Raw genomic sequence first — 22,087 nt, 5'->3', positions numbered from 1 at the left:
CCCCCCAAAAATAGGATATACATTCTTTTCAAGTGCACATGGAACATTTTCCAGGATTGATCATGTACTTGGGCACAAAAGAAACCTCAACAATTTTAAGAAGATAGAAATTATCTCAAGCATCTTTACTGACCACAATGCCATGAAACTGGAAATCAACAACAGAGAAACAAAGGAGAAAAAAAGGAAAGCATGGAGATTAAACAATACGTTATTGAAAAAACAATGGATCAATGAGGAAATCAAAGCTGAAATTAAAAAATACCTTGAGACAAATGATAATGAAAGCACAACCACTCAAAACCTATGGGACACAGCAAAGGCAGTGCTAAGAGGGAAGTTTATAGCGATACAGGCCTTCCTCAAAAAAGAAGAACAATCTCAAATAAACAATTTAACCCACCACCTGAATGAATTAGAAAAAGAAGAACAAAAAGCCCCAAAAAGCAGCAGAAAGAAGGAAATAATAAAGATCAGAGAGGAATTAAATACAATAGAGATTAACAAAACCATAGAAAAAGTCAACCAAACCAAAAGCTGGTTTTTTGAAAAAGTAAATAAAATCAACAAACCTCTGGCCAAACTCACAAAGAAGAAAAAAGAGAGAGCACAAATTAGCAAAATAAGAAAGGAAAATGGAGAAATTACAACAAACAAAATAGAAATACAGAATATCATACGAGAATATTATGAAAAACTATATGGAACCAAACTGGATAACCTAGAGGAGATGGACAAGTTTCTGGAAGCATACTGTCCACCAAAACTGAATCAAGAAGAATCTGAACACTTGAACAATCCGATCACTAGAAAGGAAATAGAAATAGCAATTAAAAACCTCCCTACAAATAAAAGTCCAGGACCGGACGGCTTCACCGGGGAATTCTACCAAACATACAAAGAAGAACTCATACCAGTCCTTCTCAAACTCTTCCAGTCGATTGAAAAGGAGGAATTACTCCCAAACTCATTCTATGAAGCCACCATCACCCTGATACCAAAACCAGGCAAAGACACTACAAAAAAAGAGAATTATAGGCCAATATCACTGATGAACATAGACGCCAAAATCCTCACCAAAATTTTAGCAAATAGAATCCAACAACACATAAAAAAGATTATACATCATGACCAAGTGGGGTTCATCCCAGGGACACAAGGCTGGTTCAACATACGCAAATCAATCAGTGTAATACATCACATCAACAAGAGAAAGGACAAAAACCACATGATCATCTCAATCGATGCAGAAAAAGCATTTGATAAAATTCAACACCCATTTATGATAAAAACTCTCGCCAAAGTGGGTATAGAGGGAACATATCTCAACATAATAAGAGCTATATATGACAAACCTACAGCCAGCATAGTACTCAACGGTAAAAACTCAACAGCTTCCCACTAAAATCTGGGACAAGACAAGGATGCCCACTATCACCACTCCTATTCAACATAGTCCTGGAAGTCCTAGCCACAGCAGTCAGGCAAGAGAAAGAAATAAAAGGGATCCAAATTGGAAAAGAAGAGGTAAAAGTGTCATTATATGCTGATGACATGTTACTATATATAGAAAACCCTAAAAGGTCCACACAAAAGCTACTAGAGCTGATTGAAGAATTCAGCAAGGTAGCAGGTTACAAAATTAACGTTCAAAAATCAGTTGCATTTCTTTACACTAACGATAAATCAACAGAAGAAGAAAGTAAAGAAACAATCCCCTTTAAAATAGCACCCAAAGTAATAAAATATCTGGGAATAAATCTAACCAAGGAGGTGAAAGAATTATACACAGAGAACTATAAACCATTGATGAAGGAAATTAAAGAAGACTTTAAAAAATGGAAAGATATTCCATGCTCTTGGATTGGAAGAATCAATATTGTTAAAATGGTCACACTGCCCAAGGCAATCTACAGATTTAATGCAATCCCTATCCAATTACCCAGGACATATTTCACAGAACTAGAAAAAATCATAATAAAATTCATATGGAACCATCAAAGACCTAGAATTGCCAAAGCATTACTGAAGAGAAAGAAAGAGGCTGGAGGAATAACTCTCCCAGACTCAGACAATACTATAGAGCTACAGTCATCAAGACAGCATGGTATTGGTACCAAAACAGACATATAGACCAATGGAACAGAATAGAGAGCCCAGAAATGAACCCACAAACTTTTGGTCAACTAATCTTCGACAAAGGAGGCAAGAACATACAATGGAATAAAGACAGTCTCTTCAGCAAATGGTGTTGGGAAAACTGGACAGCAGCATGTAAAACAATGAAGCTAGAACACTCCCTTACACCATATACAAAAATCAACTCAAAATGGATTAAAGACTTAAACATAAGACAAAATACAATAAACCTCCTAGAGGAAAACATAGGCAAAACATTATCTCACATACATTTAAAAATTTTTCTCCTAGAAGAAATAAAAGCAAGAATAAACAAATGGGACCTAATGAAACTTACAAGCTTCTGCACAGCAAAGAAAACCAGAAATAAAACAAGAAGAAAACCTACGGAATGGGAGAAAATTTTTGCAAGTGAAACCGACAAAGGCTTGATCTCCAGAATATATAAGCAGCTCATATGACTCAGTAAGAAAAAAATAAACAACCCAATCCAAAAATGGGCAGAACACCTAAACAAGCAATTCTCCAAGGAAGACATACAAATGATCAAAAAGCACATGAAAAAATGCTCAATATCACTAATTATCAGAGAAATGCAAATCAAAACTACAATGAGGTATCACCTCACACCAGTCAGAATGGCCGTCATTCAAAAATCCACAAATGACAAATGCTGGAGAGGCTGTGGAGAAAGGGGAACCCTCCTTCACTGCTGGTGGGAATGCAGTTTGGTGCAGCCACTATGGAAAACAGTGTGGAGATTCCTCAAAAGACTAGGAATAGACTTACCATATGACCCAGGAATCCCACTCCTGGGCTTGTATCCAGAAGGAAATCTACTTCAGGATGACACCTGCACCCCAATGTTCATAGCAGCACTGTTTACAATAGCCAAAACATGGAAACAGCCTAAGTGTCCATCAACAGGTGACTGGATAAAGAAGAGGTGGTATATTTATACAATGGAATACTACTCAGCCATAAAAACCGACAACATAATGCCATTTGCAGCAACATGGATGCTCCTGGAGAATGTCATTCTAAGTGAAGTAAGCCAGAAAGAGAAAGAAAAATACCATATGAGATCGCTCATATGTGGAATCTAAAAAACAAAAACAAACAAAAACAAAGCGTAAAAAAAGGACAGAAATAGACTCACAGACAGAGAATACAGACTTGTGGTTACCAGGGGGGTGGAGGGTGGGAAGGGATAGACTGGGATTTCAAAATTGTAGAATAGACTACACTGTATAGCACAGGGAAATATACACAAAATGTTATGATAACTCACAGAGAAAAAAATGTGACAATGAGTGTGTATATGTCCATGAATAACTGAAAAATTGTGCTGAACACTGGAATTTGACACAACATTGTAAAATGATTATAAATCAATAAAAAATGTTAAAAAAAAAAAAAAAGGATAGGAAAGGCTTTACGCAAAGTAGTTCAGGGTCCAAGGAGACACCTCTATTGAAGAACGGAAAGTATGTGGCTGAAATGGTTTAGGGTCTGACAACAAAGGAAGCTACATGGATCTTGAGAAATTTAAATTAAAATTTAAATGTATGAGAAGGAATCACAGTCTCTTGGAGTTAGGGCAGCACACTAAGGAGATCAGTGGAAATGCCAATTCCTCAACTACTGGAACTGCATTAAACAGCTGTACCAGACTGCACCTATGTTCATTCACTTATTTATTTAATTAGTATTTATCGGGTGCCCAGTATATTCTAGGCAATGTACTACCTGCAAAATACATAAAATAAAATTTCAGTACTTAAAAGTTTAAAGCGGGGAGGGGGGATGCTGTGTTATTTATCAAATAGATACTCAAATAATTATATAATCACATATTTTGATAAATGTTACGAAGGGAACAATTTTGCTAAAAGAGAAAATTATGAGACGGACGACTGCCTTTCTGAGGAAGTGATACTCTAGCTCTAAATGGTAGAGAGTATTTAGGTGAAGTAAGAAGAAGGTACATGTCAGGCCAAGGGAAGTATGTGCAGAGGTGGTGAGGTGGGAAACATGCTTGCCTATTTCTATAGGCCAAGGCCTCTTTGTATTGTTTCCGTAAAATTATCATTACAAAATTAGGCTAGTGCCACAGCCAGAGTAGAGGTTTTTAGACTACAAAACATATTTAAACAAGCATTATAGATTCAGAGACATCAAAATTAAATTATGGCCTCTTTAATATGTAATTATCAGACAGCTGTTTGTATATATCCATAACTATCACCAAATTCTCTGTATATGTCCTAAAAACTTAAAGATTAAGGGATGTTATTTACTACTACTATGCTATTTATTATTGTAGTGAATTTAAGTAACAAAATCTATGGACATATAAAACTACATTTCATGAGTATAATCATACTGAAATGAAAGAACAATGTAGGCTTCATGTATTCCTTCAATAAGCCTTTGGTGACTGTTTTATGTACACAGTGATGGGATTAAAGACTTGAGTAAAATGATCTTCAATAAATTCAGAGAAGGAGAGGTAAGGTATGCAAACAAATGAGATCGATGGAGAAGGGAAGTGTGAAAGTACATATAAGGTAGTACATCTTGAGGAAACTAGGACAAGAAGAAGGCTTAATTTTATTTAACACTGGACCAGCTTGCCTGTTTCAAAACAAAAGAAAGCTAGTGAAATGGAAAGACTGAAGATACTAGAGAGATGGCAAAAATCTGAGGGGTGAAAACCCTAGAGAAGAAAAAAAAAATGACAAAACAAAAGCAGATGTGGAAACAAAGTTTTGAAAGGGTGAAATTTGAATGTAAGTTTTGAAATAATAAGAAAAAAGTTCATAGAATTGGTTCATGATGGTAAATACCGACTCCATGAAATTTAAGGTGATGTTCTTCAAATTCAAGGCTGGGACAGTCTCATGAGTTAAGACTCAGTTTTGTGCTCTCACTGAATAAATGAGAAATAGAGATGTCTAGATTTGAGGACAGTGAATCAAATTAAAACAAAATTACATTTCTTTCTCTTCATGGCTTTGGTTTACATCTCCTAAATTGCTTATTATTATCGTCATTAATATTACTATTGTTATCTGGGAGGGCATTAATTAAATTTTGCAGTTTTGTTTTTAATTTTATAACGAGCCCTAAAATTATGACTAAAGAAATGTTAATGCTAAATACTTCAGATCTGTGACAGTTCTTTATTCTTTTACCATAAAAGGTAGTCAAAAGCATACACAGTATCTCTGCATATGCATCAGCAAAATCATTTAAATAATGGATACTGTGAGATTTTGATCTATGCATAAAAAGTTGAGTCAACAATAAAATGTTAATATTTAACAAAGTGTTTGTGCTATCTACATGTAACTTGCCTTGCACACAGTAAACAGCAACTAAATCCAGGCTAAACTGAAGTGCACTCATTTTTTTTACTTTTAATTTGTGCATACTGGAATGTTTGTGACTCCAGCTACTGTCTTTTTGTTCAATACTTGTAAACTCTATTTTCCTGTGATCTCAAAAGGAGGCCTTGGTCTTCTATTTGATTTTTACTTTTAGTGTTTTCTATTGAGGCAGAAAGAATACAATGAACAGCAGCTTGGCTTTTCAGAGTTTGTCTAGTGATGGAAAAAATAAGAATGTAGATCCTTATGCAGTTCAATAGTATTTGCTGTTGATGACACAGAACTCTGTTTAGAAGGAACTTGTTCAAAGAATGGTATCTTAAAATAAAGAAGAAAGAAGCACAGGGAATAAAGGAGGTGATCGCATACACCCAAACTTCAATATAGTTCAATATAGTCAATGATCTGAAAAGCTGGGAAAGGCTTGTTGGAATCAATCTCCTCTTTAAGATTTTCCATTTTTTTTTTCTCCCAAAACATACTGGTTTCTATGACCTTATGACATTGAGTTTATAGACTCAATTTTTAATCCAGTTATCAAAATATACACCAGAATGAGGGAAAACATTTTTAAGAACAAGATTATGATGCTCTGTTTAACCCCAAGAGTGGTATCTATGAAAAAATTTAATTATATTGAAAAGATATAGGACATTGCTTTCAGTTTTCAGTTAATTATTTATTATTCCTATGATAACTTTGGTATCTCATAGAAATACATGGCATGTTAGCAGACTGCTAATTTGCTGAACTGGAATAGAATTATATGATAACTAGAACTAAGAAATAAGTTTATAATTTAGTTTAGTTATGATAGGACATTTTATGTACTGCTACTTGAAATTTGATTCATTAGTGAAATTCAAACATAATATATGATACATTATTTTTCATTATAAACTTTTCCTATGTAATACCTTACAATGAAACGTAAAATAGTATATATCCTTCTTGATTCCTATGTGCTAAGAAGTTTTAACTTTGTGGAACTGATTCATATTTATAAATGATGTATAACATGAAAAATATTTGCTCAATTTTCCAGAAGTGCTAAAATAAGTATTAGTCTACTGCCCATGTTTTTATAAAAGGCAATGTTACATGTTTTGTAATGAGCCATGCAGATGTAGCAAAATCCAGACTCAGTGGATCTTGAAATTTGAATAAAAATTTTTTAAATATTCATCACAAATTCTTCAAGGATATACAAGTTTGGTTTCTTCATTACAATTAGGAAAAGACAACTTAGACGTCCAATAGTGAATGTTACTGACTCTGTCAGGTCAAGAACATAGAGGTATAGTAATAGTATTTGCTGAGAACTCATTCTGTGTTACAGCATAATAAAGGAAATTGTTTCTTACATACTTTCAAAACTGGTTATCTTCAAAGTAATGTTATTTACAGAATGTTAGGACAAAGGGCTAATTTTATTAAACATTCCACTTGTTCATACTACACAAAATACTTTATAAAAACGATCAAATATATATTCCTCTCTTGTAATCTCCTGGTAGGAAAAATAATTTTGCATAGAGATATCGGAAAGCATCATTTTTGGCAGAATTGATGTCAGCAAAAGTACAGAGAAAGGAAGTACAATGACAGGGTTAGGTAGAAGTGCAGCTCCATCTACAATGTGTACTTTGCAGTAGTTGCAGAGGAGCCTAGGAAAGGTTTCTAAAGGACAATCATGAAGCTCCTTGGCACGCTACAGATTCTGAAATGTGTTCTTCAAACAGTAGGAACCATTAAAACTCTCAAAGCAAAGAAATGGCATGACAAGACTTAAATCTTTGAAAGATTATTCCATCAGAATGATTGACATGTTGGAGAATAGAAGGAGAAAAACCAGTCTGCCCAGTGAAGGATGTCCTAAACCAGGGCTGGGCGAATGAAATTTGGAAGGCTGGTTTGAAAATGAAAGAATTCATTTATCCAGAATTTTTCCTTTGCTGGGGGCCTTTTCTGGTCTACCCAAGTAGAACTGACTCCTCCTCATTTTAACTCCATTGGATCTTTCACACACAGTGGAGGAGGAAGGGAAAACAATGTTATTCATAAAACATTGCTGTCTTTTCACAGATTTGCATTCTATTTCTTCAAACACTTGGCAATGCCTCAAAACACATTAATTGACTTCTTGCTGCTATTGTTTCTTGGCTTCAGTTAATATGTAAATGGATAAGAAAAAGAGCAACTCAATAGACAAATGAGGGAAGGGCAGGAATAGCAAGTTAAAAATATTTCATTAAACACATAAAATGTTCAAAGTATGAGGCATAAATTAAAACAAAAGTAAATAAGTTTTCATCTGTTCCATTTGTTATAGAACAAGAAGTTTGATAACATACTGTATTGGCTACGATGTGAAGAAACACATTCTAATATACTGTTGGTGGGAATACAAATTGGAATCATCCCTGTGGAGTGCAATTTGACAGTAAAATCAACATTTTCAATGCACATTCTCACTGACCTAGCAATTCTATTTTTAGATCTACTAACACATAAAAATGTATGTATAAGAAGTGTATTTCCTATTTATTTGTACTTGCACATAAACTGACAAATAATTTTAAGTCAAGAATTAGTTATATAAATTATGCTATATCTTTATCATGGAGTAGTTTAAAGTATTATACACCTTATATACAAAAATTATATACCTTTCTGAATTATAATTAAGACAACCAAAACTATTTTAAGAAAAAAAAAAAGGTGTAACATTTTCAGAAAGGATTTACATACAAAATCTTGTTGAGGTTGGCTACTTCTGAGAGGAAGAACTTCATGTCATTTTAGGGCTTTTATCATATTCTTTTTAAACTGTTCATTGTCAATTCCATAATGTTAGGGAAAAAAGAAATGACAACAATAGAGTTCATTTTTAAGATTTTGACTTGTGAGAGGTGCTTTATCACGCAGTGATCAGGCTGACAACACACCCAATGGAGCAGACCATTTGTATTCTAACGAAGTATTTCAGGGTAAGATTTTAAAGTAATCCTTAGATAGCATTTCACTCTTTATCAAGGAAGGGCTAGAAAAGTCATATCATAATTATCTTTTGTTACTGAAAAGTAATTCCTCTACAGAACAATATCTTGTTAAATTAATCCCTAACACAATATTTCTATTATTTTTATCTAGGGAAAAAAGATTAATAAGAAGATGTTATCTATTTGTATTTGTGTTTTTCTTTTTTCCTCTTGAGAAAACGTGAATTACCCCAGTGTGTTTGAAATGAAAAGATAAAAGAAACTAATGACAGAACAATTTCTTCAGATAAAAAAGAAATTGATCTCAGACCATTTACCTAAACATTAGCTAAAGCAAACACTAACCAACAAAGATTAACATTTGGAAAGGTAATTAATTTGAAAATAAATCAAGGTAGCTGTCTTAACTTTTAAATATCTATTAAAGCTGTAATATGTAGAAGATATCTGACCATGCAGAATATCTAAAGAGAAAAATTAATAAGAATGAGAATGAGAACACCAAATCATTTCTTCCTTCTAAATTAGTATTTATCAAAACAACTATACAATATATTTTAACAAAGGGCATTTCGATATTCAAGGGGGAAAATCAACCATGTATTTATACCTAAAGTATGTTATCTTATAAGACAACTACATACAGAAAAGATAAAATGACACTTTGCTTCAGGTGAAATACCAACTCTAAGCATTTTTTAAAAGTATCTCATGATGCTTACTTAATCACATCCTCATTGAACAGTATAAAACTGCTTTCTACCAGCTCCCTCTCCTGTCTGCTTTGTAGCTTTTTCCATTTCTTTTCCCCTCTGTCTCCAGTATCTCCAGACCCAGTATAGTCGTACCACACTTTTTTGAAAGAGTATTTTTTGTGAGAGTTGTTTCTTCCATCTCTTTCTAACGTAGCGTATCTTCGGCAATAGCAAAATGTTCTGTATATACTTAAGGAAGCTGTTGATTGGTGGTACAGATACAAATAAAATATATATTTAAGGCAACATATTAATCATAAAGTGTGTTTATAGTAACTCTTACTGTCACAGTAGCCAAGCCAAAAAAAAGTAATGTATCAAATATCACTTGCAGAAAAACATGTCTGTAAAATGTTTGCAAACTGAAATCTTTTTATTTTTGCTATTATATCTACTGACAATTCACAATTGAAAAGATTTCTATTTGTTTCAATGAATTAGCAGTAAATTAGTACTTATTGATTCTAGCATGAGCCACTTTCATAATTTTTTAATTAAGAAGAATGTAAAAAAAGCAAAAGAAGAAAATAATTGGAGGAACTTATTATTTTCAAATGAATATATTCTATGCCATTTTACAATCACATAGGATTCAAAAACAATATTTAAAAATCTTCTTCTCCTACCAAAATAGACTCTATGCTCTAAATAACTTTGTAAAGGGATAATAAAGACTTATTTTTTCAGGCAAATCAAAAGACAATAAAATTAAAAAAAGATCCAAATCAGGTAATCTCTTTAAATATGTGCAAGTAAAATTAAGACCATGAAAAGAAAAGAAAGCATCTATGAACAAATTTACAAGATTGCACTAAGAATTTGAAAAACTAGAATGACTGCACCCATGTATATTCTGACAAAATTCAAGTGATTTTTCTGCCTTCAAACATTTCTTGAACCTAAACATAAAAAGAGATTCTTCCAAGCAACTAGACTTAAAGACATGAAGAAAATTATTTTGCCTCCTGAATCTACAGTCTCATTTCCTTTGAAAATAAAAAATGTGAGGTAGTAGTTAATATCACCCTTTCACAGGAAAAGAAATGAAAGTTTAAAAAGGTTATTGTTTTGTTCAGGGAAACAAGGAGAAGCTGTTGAGCCAGGATCAAGCTTGTGTGTAACAAGTCCATGTTCTCTCATGGCCTCCCCATATGCCATGAACGTGATCTCTTGTCTCATTATCTCCATTTGGTGGAATCTATCCTAAACTTAGCTCTCAACACCTAAAATTCTGTTCCAATTTTCTTCTTCATCAAAACCTCATATTACACACAGTCAATGAATTACAGTTGATCAAAACATTAAAAAAAAAAACAAACCCATTACTTTTACTGGTTTTAACTCTCTTGCTTGAGAGATTAATAAACTGAGGAAATGACTTGTCCAAGTTACAGCAAGGAGAAAAACTGGGGCTGAATATCATCTTAAATGCCATCTAACCTTGGGATGAACTGTTATCCTCTTGCTTTCAAACAAAATCCCAAGTTTTAATTGTCTCCCGGAATCGTTTACATTTCCTCATTTGCCATATTTTAACTTCTCTGCATTACAAAGAGTTCTTCCTTTCCATTAATCAACTTTTCTGCTTCTTCGAAACATCCACCTCATTTCTGCCTTTCTTCTCACCAACTGTAAGAGTCTTTACCAATCCATAATGGAAACTTGTTTCAAATCCTAGCACTTCTCATTTTGTCTCGTGAGAAAGTTCAATCCATTCCCACAATAACCATTTCTGTTCCTCCAAGGTCCTCAGAATTGTGTGAGCAACATCTCAATAGTTATGTTTACTAGTATATTTTCTTAACTTTCTTTTTAAGTTGTGTCCTGACTAACAATTTTCCACTTCTCCACTGTCAGGGATCAAGCCTCTCACTTCCTTTTCCAAAAGTAAGTGGTATTGTGGACTTGTAAGTGGTACTTTAAAAATTACACTAATTTTGTAAGAAATGCCTATCCAAGTAAAGTACAAAAGAAGTATAAAAGAGAAGATACACAGAATAATCTTTAAAGGATCATGGTCTATAAATCTCAATGTCTCTTTCCACAATTAGAACAGCATTGTGTCTCATACAAAAACAGAGTATTTTGGTAGACAGATAACTTGAAGCTTATAAGTTAGAACACGAATTGGAGTAAAATCAATATTTTCCCCAGACTTAAGTTTTTGATGTTTCTAACACTGTCATTTTTGTCCTTGAAAAGTAGATTTTGTTTTCCCATATCACAGGATAATATATAGTAATGGCAGTTCCTATCCTAATACTGCATGTAAATAAAGATTAAGTAAGTTTTCTGAAAGTACACAGCTAATAAATTGTAGAGCCAAGACTGAACCCTAAAATTCAAACACCAAATCCCCTAATCCATACTGCTCTTTCCATTAGATATATAATTATAATTATCCAAATAATGTTTAATACCTGCTCTGCTGCTATTATTACTAGTAAAATCTGGAAGGGACTGTGTAAACAAAGCTTCATAGCTTCACAGCTAATCCACCCCTCTAAAATAAGCATCAGCAGCAGAGCACTAGCACCATAAATATTCCATACTTAATAACTGAAAGAAATGAAGCTTATTTATAACAATATATAAGAATTGCTATGTTCACAGCATCTAAGTCATGTTCACTTTACCTCAGATTCACCTGTATTATCAGACTAGATGGGTCTAAGATACTAAAGTTAGCACTATAACGAGATGTAGAAAAACACAACATTCATTTAAAGTGATTAGGTGAATCTTGGAACCACAGGTACTTCAAAATAACCTAGGCACTAGAAAGTAAATGCAGCAGTTGGAGAACCAATGCTGACATGAAACAGTCCAGGCTGGAAAGTCTCAGACAGAGTAAACTAACAGCAGTCTCCAAAAGGAGAAACATTGAAAATTTGCATCTTAGCTGTCTATAACTCCAGCACTGCACATTTCACATTGAAGTGCATTCACCTGAAGTGCTTATTTCCTGCATCAGGCCATGGACTACTTAGTCCCCTTTATATTCTTACTTAACTACAACTGCCCACTATAGACCATTTGAGTGAGTAAAATAATGTAGAAATTGCTTTAAATGCGAAAAGAATTACTTTTTTGTTAATTTTACTCACTGAGGTGTATACTAAAAAGACCATAATAAGGAATGAAAAACAAACAAACATAGTCATAAGTTTTTAAACACACTTATTATGGTATACTTTCATAAAGTCAATTCTGGATCATTTAACTTAAATCTCAAGTAACCACTCTTGCCTACTAAGGTTATTATTGCTCTTTGAAGACACTGAAAAATTCAAGGCAAATTGTAGGTGAGTAAATATCTTAAGAAAGTAAAAATTCAAGGAATATTAATGATCATTTATTCTTTGGTCTTAGAGAATATATTTTATACTTCCTACTAGAGTTATTCACAAAGTGTGGCTATGTGCATAGGGTAGAAAAGACCTCAGATTAGACATCATGCATTGTAGCCAGCCTTTTATCTCATATTTAGTACATTTATCTTGATGTATTTAAATATTCAGTATTTAAAGGAAAAGAGAGTCTTAAAATCTGAAGTTATTCAATATGGAAACACAAAAAAACTCTTGTCATACTTAGACAAAGAAAAGTTTGAGATAAGACATCTGTAAAAATGTTATATCAGAAACCCAGTAATATATAATCCCCACTGAATTGCACTATGTCGATTTTATGGTTTATCATGTTCAGTTCTACAAAAGAAAAATTTAGCATATATTCATTACAAAATAATTTACATTATTAAAATTAAGCATAGAGGAACTTTGGTTCAGATACAATGATAACTAAATACTATCACAAGCTCAGATTTGCTGTCTGTTAAATCATTATTGTAACAGTAAAACTAGAATTTATATATAAGTTTATATCTAAATTCTAAAATTCAGAAAAAAAGAGTGCCTATTTCTAGAGAATTCCTATTTCACTTTCTGCTTTGCATTTCATTAAATGCTCTAAAATCGTTATTACCCTGAGGACGCCCAAGATTTAAATTTTATCCAACCTTGCCAATTCACAGGAATACTTTCTCACCCACAGTTCTCATTGATTTTCTATTTCATTCAGTGTCCCATTAAACATCTATTACTGCAAAAAATACTGCCAATACAGAAGAAAAAAGTATTTACAAAAGAAATGGATGGTCCTTTATAAATATGCAGTGGAAAAAATCAACTACATTTCCTTTCCAACAGGGGTTCCCAGGTTTCCTAACTGAAACTGCTAAAAACCTTCTCCCATTTGATTTCCCTGTTGAGTGCACACTAAGTTCACTGTGAAAAAGTTTACATCTAGAAATTAAGTTGTCTAGACATTCAGTTTTTGGTTAAGAGAATATGAGTATAGCTGTTTCCTCTGAATTATTTGGATTTTAAATTTTCTAACATTAAAAGACAATGTTTTACAGAAAATCAAAGGCAACAAAGAAATAACATACACTTATATCCTAATCTTGATTTGAACAGATACCCAAATAATTTTCACAGCAAAAAGGTATAAACTATAAAAAGCACTGACCTAGATATTAAAAAGAACTGGGTTCTAATTCCATCTTTTCCATCAAATGTAATGCTGAACACATCACTTCGCCTCTTTTTATCTTTATTATGCTTCATGTTAACTATGTGACAATATGATCTTTGTAAGGCTCCTTCCAACACTAAATGGTATTATTTTGTCACCTTTTTTCTAAGTGTCCTTATAATTTATTTTTCATCAATAACTCATGAGATTTGTGCTCAGATATTTATTAGATGCTTATTTTAGCATGAGGAACTTTCATTTACTAGCTCACACGTTGTCATTAGAATAATGGCACTGAAAGAGGAAGAGTATTAAAGTATTAAGTTTAAGGTGTCAAGTCTATTATAAATGATGTAACTTCTGAATTTCTTATCATTAAATATACCTAAAACTGGAAAAAATGAGTGATCACTAATATTTTTATTAAATTTTGAACATAAGAGACTAGATTAAGCTAGCCTATATCTTTTAGAAAAGAACATAAAAAGAAAAGTTTCAAAATAACAAAATAAGGCAAAACTCAAAATCTAAGATTAAATACGGGGTATATTTCATAATATTTTCAGAAATATCTGGGGGCACCAATTTGTTTAGGTGCCAATAAACAATTTCATATTTAATGATTATGAAATGCCAATTAAATAAAAATTTATTTCTAGAAAAGAAGAATTATTTTTTTAAATTCCCACTATAACCTGTATTTTCCAATTAATATTCATCTTAAGCAGCAGGGATTACATATTATTCTGTCATTTTAGAGGCTATAAAGTACAACAGTATCTTAGCACATATTATATCATTTAAAAGTCAACTCTTGTATAAAATAGAAATGGGAGAACTTAGAAGAGTTAAAGTTAAATTCTTTGTTACCTTTAGTCCAATTTCAGAAAATTTTATTCTTTAATACTTAATGAAATTAAGTATCTGAGAAAATAAAGATGAAACTTTATATACTTGAAATTTTCACCAAATAATGTACTATTTCTCTACTAGTTATCTCCTAAATACACAGTCCTGCAACTAGTGAAATATTTGTGAGAATATATTAACAACCTGTTTATGACTCTAGACATTATAAACTATAATTACCTTAGTATGATATTTCTCTCAATGAGAAGCCCTTAATTCTTTTAGGCTCATGATGAATGTTTCTGCCAATATTATGACTATTAAGAGAGAATTTCAATCTACATTTTATCACATTACGTGATAAGCCAAATTTTCTAAAATTTGGTTTCTAAACTCCTTAAGCTATAGTTACTTCACTGGTTCATAAAGAAAGATGAGATGATCTCCTTCTTAAGCATTCAACAGCCATAAGAATGATAAGGAGCAGATTCTTATTTTCCCTCATAAAATGTTTTTGTGTATAATTGTACTTTTCCAGTCAATGGTAACAATGAGAATTATTGATCAATCAGAAATGAAATACTTTCATCTTCCTTCCTGCCAGATACACAGTTGCTTAAATTTTAGGTCAACTTCACATTAGTCACTTTAACTCCCAAGCAGGTCCATATTTTAGAATGAAGACCCCAAACCACAAAGGTATGTTTGTGGAAAAGCTTATACACATACATATATACCTTGCTTTCTATGAAGATTTCAACTATTTTGTCCTATACAAGTGAGTATAGGAAATATTTGGAACCATGGCTGGCATAAGAGAAGATATGCAAGTCCTACCAGATCTTTTAAGAGAAGTCCACTTGCTAAAAATAAATAAAAAGTGGTCTACAGAGAAGCAGGTTGTTTAGGTTCTTATGGATTTTTAAGGGACCACTGAGAAGACAAGAAGAAAAATCAGTTTTGCACCTGTGTTGTCAAATGGATTCAGTAAAACATTTGGGGAACTGTTTAAGAATGACAGTGATCACAAGGAATGCCAGCTAACGAAACACATGGTAAAATAACATGACTATACTTTCTAAAATTTCTCACAAATGATATATCTCACAGGATTTTATATTGGATTAAGAAATGGTAGATTTGTTGATTTTTTTTGATTCTATAAAAAAGACAGAACTTGGATTTATTTTCCAAGCTACTTTATGGCCTATTTCTAGAGTTCCATTTCTGTGTACTAAAGAAAAGAAGAGCTTCAATATTTTGGCTGGCTCTTAAGTCTTATGAGCTGATGTTTCCCCCAAAACATTTAAGTTTAAGAAGTTTACATGGTCGAAATACAATATGCAATACTCTGTAATGTGAAATTAAAGACTTCTGTTTTAACTTAAGAGGTTTATCGGGGTGAAAATGCTCTATATTTAGCTTATGCAAATATTTATACTAGGTAAAATATAAATGAAGTTAAATACATAGTCTTCTATCAAGTTTATGGGATAGAATTTAATACTGCCAAACAATTTCAATGAAAGAATTTAATATCTAAAAAGTAAATATATATAATAAAGTTATTTAAAAATTCCTCTCACATCTACTGCATGAGTGAAACACTATCATCTTTGTTTTATTCATTTTTATTTAAATAACTAAAAAAACCTGTTCATAGTGGGAAGAATATAAACTGATAATATTCCATTTATTAGAATCTTTCTGATATTATATATATGAATATCAAAAAATGTAAAAAGGAAAAATTAACTGAAAGAGTATGGGTAGAGACATGGGACATTGTTCATAATAGTTTTTAATCCTAAATCCTAAATGTTATAGAATTTTTATATACTTCATTACTTTTTAAAATGCTCCAGTCTTTAATGTAGAGTTATTGATCACAAATGCTTAGAAAACAGATCTCGCAAAGATTCCACCACTTTGAGCTTCCGACCAGCGTCTTTCCTGCTATAAAGTGCTAAGTTCATGTAACATATAAGCAGAGCCTTGTCACACTAACTTAGATATCTTGTCAGAAATACACACTTCTCTTATTTTATGTTAGTACTTCAGTAGTAAGAAAGAGATGAGTAAATATGAGCTCTTGAAGTCAGAATTCTGAGACATCAAATCATAAAAATGTATGGACCTATTTAAATTAAGAGAAATAAATTTCTAACGTCTTAATAATTTTAAACATATTTACAAAGAGATAATCCAAAGACTACTGGCAATCAAAATATGTGTGGTAGGATAGATTCAGCAAATCACAGTATTTTACACATCTTGGCTTCATAAAATCCTAAATTAATCTTTAATGGATGGGAACAGTAAGCTCTGTTGTAGCCAGTGGAACTTAAATATAGTTAAATCAACTTTACACTATTACAGTCATCTAGACAAGCTGTCATTTTTTCTAACTTCACAAAATATAGCTTCTGTTTTATCTAAAAGTAAGACAAACTCCAAAATGACTTGGCCAGCATAGCATGCCCTTACTTTCTTCATCTGGATGGCCCTCTACCCTTTCCTGACACCCTCTGGTCCTGATCACTGAGTCCCTTTTGACATTAAACTGCACTCCAACCTCTTCCTTGAAGGTGGTGAAGGTTTTTTAAACTAATAAATAAAAACGATATTTAAAGAAATATATATTAACCAGACCTGGTCCATTTTTAATAGACTTTACTTAATTGAACACATAAGATTAAAGTAAAGTTTCACAAGAAACTAATTTTTAATTATTTTTTAAATAAACATAGTCCATTGTACATTACTGGTGTGATCTGAGTTCATCTTCCTAACTTAATAAGGATTTCAGACCACCTAATAGTTGAAGTATTGCTCACTTTGGGAACCATTAAGCTATTCTAGAAACCCGTTTAAAAATCCCACAACTGTAGCTTTTCAGATCTATTTTCCAATGCATCCACCTGTGTGTGTATATGCCTCACAACTTACAGCAAAATCTGGCACTGAGTTAATCTATTGCAACGAGGTTCTTTTTTCTAACTTTTCAGAATTCAGACTTTCTATTCAGTTGTGTATGGAATCAAAGAGAAATTTAAATTAGCAGTTTTTCCCATCATTTTTTTGTTTTCAGAAGTTTTAAATAAGAACAATTTAAAAGCTCCACCAATCCTTGCACAAACCGTTGGCCCTTATATTGGAAGAAACATTTCACTGATTTTCTGTTTTCAAATATGCTTTAATACCATCTCACCACACTCCGGCTAAGTTACTTTTCAAATTCTATTTTATCTTTTATACCACATTTCCTTTCTTTTAACTTTTAACTTTGAATTCTGCACTTCACTGGACTTAGTTGGTCTTTATATATAAGATCTTTTATTCTTTAATCATTTGTTTTACATGACATATTCTTACATAGTCATATTGTTTTTTCCACTTGAATCAAAAGAACTTATACCTGTGAAGTTTGAGACTCAATATCCTGGTCCACACAAAACTTATAATAATTTGAGTATGAAGTAGGAAAATATGCAAATGAACATTTGTGAGTGGCTTAAAATTGACCACAGGCACTTTGGAAAGAAACAATGACCTAAGCATTACCAATTCTTTAATGTTTAGGGCCACAATATTAATCATAATGAACTCTTTTTAGCTTGCAGTGATAGTCATAAGTTATTTCTGTAGTCCTGTTGTAGTTTCACAGTAATTAAATATACCTCAATTAATTCTTAAATTTGTCCCACTATGTGTTTGTATTTTTTAATGCTTGTGTCCTAATGAACATCTACCTCTTTCATCCTTATTTCCAGTCAAAATTGAGAATCAAGGTAGAACTATGGCATCTCTAAGTGACTTTATATTTTAAATTAAGAAAAAAGTAGATGAATTGAACATAGGTAAGGCATTTCACATTTTAAAAGTTTTTTGCCTCCAAACCTGTATTTTAATTACCACACTGAATTGCATTTTTCCTTAGATAGAGAGATTATGAAATTTAAAAATAAAGAAAGATTATGAAATTTAAAAATAAAATAATTCTAAAATATTTAGTGGGTTCTTGTTTTTTCCACAATAAAGTTAGTTAAAACAACTTAAAATCTTTGAGAGTGGGTGTGAGAGTAGTTCTTAGCTTATTGTACACCAATGTTCATATATATGCAAATGAATATTCTCTCCCATTTTTCAATTGAAAAACTCAATAAGGATGTCTGAACATATTTTTAAACTGTTTTTAATAACCTGTCACATTTCTTAACAATATTTAGAAGACACCTTAGCATGATCCAAGACACTGTTTTTTCAGTCTCTGGAACTTTGCAGAACTCCACTTACAGAGCATCCCTACTGAATTTTAACAAGTCATTGCACTGCCAGATGCCCAGTTATTTGGGCTCTATTCTCACAAACACATTGCTCGGTCATAAGACATACAGCCAGCACTTGAGAGCGACACCCTATTTTCTGAACATTTAGTTTCTTTTATAGAAAAACCCCTACCCTCTCCTGGCATCTGTCATCTCAGCGTTTAGTTGCAGGACTTGTTTACTCTCATTCTGGATGATATTATGAGACCCACAAATAGGTCATATTTAGTCTCGCTTCAACTTTTCTGACATAATATCCCAGCAGAGAGAAATAGCATCTTTGATTAAAACAAAACAAACAAACAAACAAAAAACCACACAGCTCTATCCTACAGGTTTTAAATTCTGGCAGCATGGCAAGAAAGAATGGCTTTGCAGAAGCGAGTGTGTCAGAAACTGCGAGCGCCTGAGAGGCAAGCGCACGATCACAGACAGCGGTCGCCGGCGAAGGAATACCAGCCACTTACCGGAGAGACGCCGGGCGCCCGTGTCCTTCCTCCGCGACTCTCAGTTCCCGGCTCCCATCCTCCTGCCCGTCGGCACAGTTCACACGGAGCAGTTGCTCGGGTCCTCCCAGCCCGCGGCACACAAGAGAACTGCAGAGTTTTCAATTATTCAGAGGGAGTCCTCCAGCTCGCCCGGCCGCTCCCTGACGAGAGGACCCAGGTAACGCATCCTTCCCGCCCCGCGCTTTCACGCCACTTTGGCGGCCGCCTCCTCTCAGTCACGCTCCCCGGCTCCGTAGTTGGTTATATTGGGGAAGTAGGTGCGGCGCCTCCTCAGGCTAGTGCGTTTGGGGCCCGAGCGTTCCGTCCAATGCGTCCGCGCCACCCGCGCGCCGCGCCTCTGACTGGCTGTGCGGGCCCCGCGCGGCCCTCGCCCCTCCCCGCCCCCGCGCCGCCGCCGCCTCCGCGCCGCCGCCGGTTTCAGTCAGCGCGTCCCCGGGCTGACGGGACCGTTTGCCTCTGGACAGGTTTTCTGTTTCTCTGCGCGTCTCACTAGCCGACCGCTCCTTCCCTCCGCGCCTAACGACGGACCCCCGCCCGCCCCGCTGTGCCCCGCTGTGGCCCGCAAGCTTCGCGAATTCGCCGGCCGCAGATTCCCACGCGGACGCGTCCGCCGCGCGCCGCACGCGGGAGTTCCCGCCCCTCTCGCCGGCCGCCGCGCTCTGCTTCCCACAGGCCGTCGCCTTCGCCTCAGACGGCGGCGGCGGCGGCTGCTGCGCTCCCTGGGGCCGGCTCCACGGTGGACTTTTTTCACTTTGGAGCGTCGCCTTAGGTCCTGACTGGAAGCACTGGCGAGTCTCACCTCAGGACTGCTAGACGCTCTCTGTCTGATTTTATTTCTCCTTGGTTCCCCGCCCGCCCCGCGTCAGTTCTAAGTTTAGCTAAGGAAATGCTCGGCTTCGACTCTCAGAGCAACCCCCTCCCGTTTTTTTCTGATTTAAAAAAATATGTATATATCACAATGGATGTAATTGGAAAAATAACACAGGTAGTAAATCCACAGCGTGGCAGCTTTAGTGCCATTGTTCTGCCGGCCCGCCCTCTACTTTTCGTCTCTGTCTCTGAGTCATTGTCCAATTGTCTCCGTTCCCTCGATGCCACCGTAGGTGAAAATAATGTTACATTTCTTTCGCAGGGCATTTCCATAGATAATGGGGTTAGCACCTGTCTGTGATGGGAAGGAAATCCCACACACTGTTATGTTTCTGCACGTCTACCTCTGAGCCTGTGTGAGAGCCTCAGGTCACCGCCGGGGTCGCTGGCGTCCGCGTTTCACGTGTGTCTGAGTCCGGCCTGACCCTGGCTCTTCTGCTCACTTGGTCCCCCGATGGGGTCTGACTGGCTCTAATTGGCAAGGAGAGTACAGTGTCATGCAGCCTGTAGCTGGAAGCCTTCCTCCCACTAGCTGTGTGTTCTTGATTTTGCAGCGTCTCTGGTAATTAAAATTAGTCTTTTTCCTGTTTCTTGGCTGCTTCTCATCCATCCACACATGTTGTGCAAACATCCAGTCTGCTTTTTAAATGGTGCCCTCAGGATCTGGGCTGATTTCTTGTTCCATAGCAAAGACAAATTTGTGTGTTCACATTTAATGCTTCTCTACCCTTACATCCTTTTTATTTTCTTTTTCCCACTTTCTAGTAATTAGGTTATTTTCATTATGTGTTAACTGAGGGATTGTTGCCGAGATTCGACTTCTCTGGGCTTTTTCTCTGCTTGGCTGGCTCCACTCCGGCATCAGGCTGTTGGTTCACAGAGAGAATCACCAGGACTTTTATAACCTCTTTAAATATATCACAAAATGGATTCAAAGTCTAAGAGCTTACAGCATTTTTTTTATTGTGCAATGAGGTTTTTTGCCTTTAAACGTTTATTATAATTGAGCACATTCAGCCTTAATGGGAAGTAGAGAGGTTGAGCTTGCTTATAGTTTGTTTCATGTCCTAGAACACCTTTATATTACATGTGATTTGATAATTTGGGCATTTGAGTCATTATCTCATGTATTTCATATATTTTCTTTCAACTAATGTTTTCTCAGAAAGGATTCATATTGGCTTACAGACATTTTTTCAATTAAAAATTAATCAAAAATGTAGGTCAGTCAAATCAAGACATAGGGTAAAGTGGTAGACAGTAGGAGAGATATGAAACCAAGGATGAAGTTTAGCGAGGAAAAAATCAGTTACATTTTGTTAGAAATGGCCCCAAGTTTACCATTAAGATAGTAGCCAATGTAAAGAAGGAAGCATTATCAGTCACATGATTCATGGCTGTCTCCCACAATTAACATGAACAAGGAAATTCATGTTTCAAATGATAGAGATGTATTAAATCATTCTCCTTTTTTAATGAAAGAATCTATATTAAGGCTTATAATATTTCACTTTTTGTAGAGGAAGTGATAGCACAGTAATTGGGCAGAAACATTTTTGTAACAAGTAGATGATGTAATAGCACTTTTCCTATTGAGGTTATCTGATAATTCAGAGGGAGGGAAAGGAAAGGATGAATCTGATTAATTTCTATTATTTCATATTTAGAATACAAGCTTCAAGTCATAATTTGGTGGTCACTAGG

At 34.5% G+C, this 22,087-nt stretch overlaps 1 protein-coding gene across 1 annotated transcript in view; it reads right to left on the bottom strand.

Annotated features, from left to right (window-relative positions):
* Positions 1-19,835, bottom strand: part of CNTN5 (contactin 5) — a 1,016,845-nt gene extending 997,010 nt beyond the window's left edge. Inside the window, exon 1 of the mRNA XM_074372920.1 lies at positions 19,472-19,835. The gene's annotated coding sequence lies outside the window, so the exon portion shown is untranslated. The remainder of the gene's footprint in view (positions 1-19,471) is intronic.
* Positions 19,836-22,087: the final 2,252 nt, after the last annotated feature.

The sequence above is a fragment of the Camelus bactrianus genome, chromosome 10 (assembly GCF_048773025.1).
Source record: "Camelus bactrianus isolate YW-2024 breed Bactrian camel chromosome 10, ASM4877302v1, whole genome shotgun sequence".
In the NCBI taxonomy this organism is placed as follows: Eukaryota; Metazoa; Chordata; class Mammalia; order Artiodactyla; family Camelidae; genus Camelus; species Camelus bactrianus.
This window is presented reverse-complemented; position numbering and strand designations above follow the sequence as displayed.